This window comes from Haplochromis burtoni, unplaced genomic scaffold (assembly GCF_018398535.1).
Source record: "Haplochromis burtoni strain Fernald_Lab_line unplaced genomic scaffold, NCSU_Asbu1 Contig_793, whole genome shotgun sequence".
Lineage (NCBI taxonomy): Eukaryota > Metazoa > Chordata > Actinopteri > Cichliformes > Cichlidae > Haplochromis > Haplochromis burtoni.
Window position 1 is genome coordinate 65,739 of NW_024583154.1, and position 3,100 is coordinate 68,838.

The following is a 3,100-nucleotide window of genomic DNA, read 5'->3' on the forward strand; positions in this document are numbered from 1 at the left end:
CCTATACAGCTTGGAGTAAGACAACATGCATGAAGAGGATGATGTGGACAAAATACTCATTTGCCTAATAATTCTGCACTCCCTGTATATTTTTCAGTTACTAAAAGTGAAAACAAATCAAAGCAATAACTGGCAAAGAATAATTTTTCTCAGATGAGGTTGACGTCCTAGTGTGACTGAACCATGAAATAAACCTGACACACAAAATACTGGAAGTCAGCTCCAAAATGATCAGTAAGAAGACATAAATAGAGAATATTAAAAGGAAATCCATTCAATAATTCTAACAAATATTAGAGATTAATCAATCTAGGATTTTAAAAAAGAAATTTGTGAATTAAAGAAATAGATATGTTAAGGCCCCCCGGGTGGGTGTGTTTGCAGTGTTTACCAAAAGCAGACACAGGAGAGGAAAACTAACAAAAAGTGAGCCGTTTACTAGGCTGAGAGCAAAAACAAATACCAGGCAAGGTGAATTAGGGAAAAATTAACCTGAAACCTGAACTGGGAAAAACTAAAACATGAAAAACTATGACATGAACATAGCCTGAATATGAACATCAGGGAAACCCAAGACATGAAGAGCTGAGACTCACAGAACTTGTAGTAAGACGGACAGACAACCCAACACTGAACAGAGGAAGACAGAGAACTTAAATATGCAGTAGAGCAAAGAGGGAAGTGAGAATACTTGGGGAAAACACAGCTGACAAAAATGAACCTGAATGAACCTGAACGTCATGGGGGGGGGACAAAAAGGGGACGTAGACAACATGAGCTTGACAAAATATTGAACACACAGATATAAAATACATTGTAGATCCGAGTAAGGTGCATTACACTTCATTCTGACACTGATGCTGTTAAACTTTCATGACCAACACAAGACATCAAAAACCTTTTAGTGACACTGAAACCCAGCTGCACTCAAGTAAAAAATACAAAAAAAACCTTATTATATATTATATTATAATATTTTGAACTTTTCTTTGTTTTATAAATCTAATTTGATAAATGTTATATTTTTTTAATTGATCTTTTTAAAAAAAAAAAACTTTTATTTTGGGAGACACTACATTCAAAAGCAAGTATATCCTTTGGGTCTTTATTTATTTGCTTTTTTGTATCAGCCAAGTTATATTTACATCAGGGGTGGCCAACTTCCAGCCTCGAGAGCCGCTGTCCTGCAGGTTTTAGATCTCACCCTGGGTCAACACACCTGAATCAAATGATTAGTTCATTACCAGGCCTCTGGAGAACTTCAAGACATGTTGGAGTAAAGCTTGGAGGAAGACAACATGCATGAAGAGGATGAAGTGGACAAAATACTCATTTGCCTAATAATTCTGCACTCCCTGTATATTTTTCAGTTACCAAAAGTGAAAACAAATCAAAGCAATAACTAGCAAAGAATAATTTTTCTCAGATGAGGTTGACGTCCTAGTGTGACTGAACCATGAAATAAACCTGACACACAAAAATACTGGAAGTCAGCTCCAAAATGATCAGTAAGAAGACATAAATAGAGAATATTAAAAGGAAATCCATTCAATAAATCTAACAAATATTAGAGATTAATCAATCTAGGATTTTAAAAAATAAATTTGTGAATTAAAGAAATAGATATGTTAAGGCCCCCCGGGTGGGTGTGTTTGCAGTGTTTACCAAAAGCAGACACAGGAGAGGAAAACTAACAAAAAGTGAGCCGTTTACTAGGCTGAGAGCAAAAACAAAAACCAGGCAAGGTGAAATAGGGAAAAATTAACCTGAAACCTGAACTGGGAAAAACTAAAACATGAAAAACTATGACATGAACATAGCCTGAATATGAACATCAGGGAAACCCAAGACATGAAGAGCTGAGACTCACAGAACTTGTAGTAAGATGGACAGACAACCCAACACTGAACAGAGGAAGACAGAGAACTTAAATATGCAGTAGAGCAAAGAGGGAAGTGAGAATACTTGGGGAAAACACAGCTGACAAAAATGAACCTGAATGAACCTGAACGTCATGGGGGGGCGACAAAAAGGGGACGTAGACAACATGAGCTTGACAAAATATTGAACACACAGATATAAAATACATTGTAGATCCGAGTAAGGTGCATTACACTTCATTCTGACACTGATGCTGTTAACTTCTGACCAACACAAGACACTCAAAACCCTTTAGTGACACTGAATCCAGCTGCACTCAAGTAAAAGCTAAAAAAAACCCTATAATATTATTCATATATTTTGACTTCACTTTGTTTATAAATCAATTGATAAATGTTATATTTTTCTTTTATTTTTTAACGAAAAAATACTTTTATTTTGGGAGACACTACATTCAAAACCAAATATATCCTTAGGGTCTTCTATTTATTTGCTTTTTTGTATCAGCCAAGTTATATTTACATCAGGGGTGGCCAACTCCCAGCCTCGAGAGCCGCTGTCCTGCAGGTTTTAGATCTCACCCTGGGTCAACACACCTGAATCAAATGATTAGTTCATTACCAGGCCTCTGGAGAACTTCAAGACATGTTGGCTGACCGCACGCTTGAAGTACGCGCACTACGCGCACTACGTACGGTGCGTTCTATAAGTACGAGAAGTGCGGAAGTGAGAGGCTTGTGAAATGGGACGGTCTAGCCTTCGTCGCGCTGTTCAGGTTGCCTAGCAACCATGATACTAACCGCGAGACACGTTACATACAGCTTTGTGTGACAGAAATGAAGGAGAAAAATGTTTTGTTGGTCATTCATTTTTGTCATGACATCACTTTGATTAGTTGAGTATCTGAGGCTGAGACCACGGGACTGTAAAACATGATTGTTGGGCTTCATTTCTGTGCTGAACAGTCATTTAAGATTAGTTAGTAAATAACAATTAGTTAATGTTGTTCATGAGACTAAAGTCATCTCACTGTGGTAATGTAAATATAATATGGCCAATATTATAGTATTGTCAGATTATTATGATATATATATATGTATATATATATCTATATATATCTACATATGTATACATATATATATATACGAATATCGTTGACTCCTATATATATATTTAGAAGAAAAGGCTTTAAAACCAAGTTAACGCTGAAAGTACAAAC

The 3,100-nt window shown here is 36.2% G+C and overlaps 1 protein-coding gene across 1 annotated transcript in view; it reads left to right on the top strand.

Moving 5' to 3' along the window:
- The window catches only part of LOC102302937 (early endosome antigen 1), a 40,540-nt gene that overhangs the window by 17,246 nt on the left and 20,194 nt on the right, over nucleotides 1-3,100 (top strand). The window lies entirely within an intron of this gene.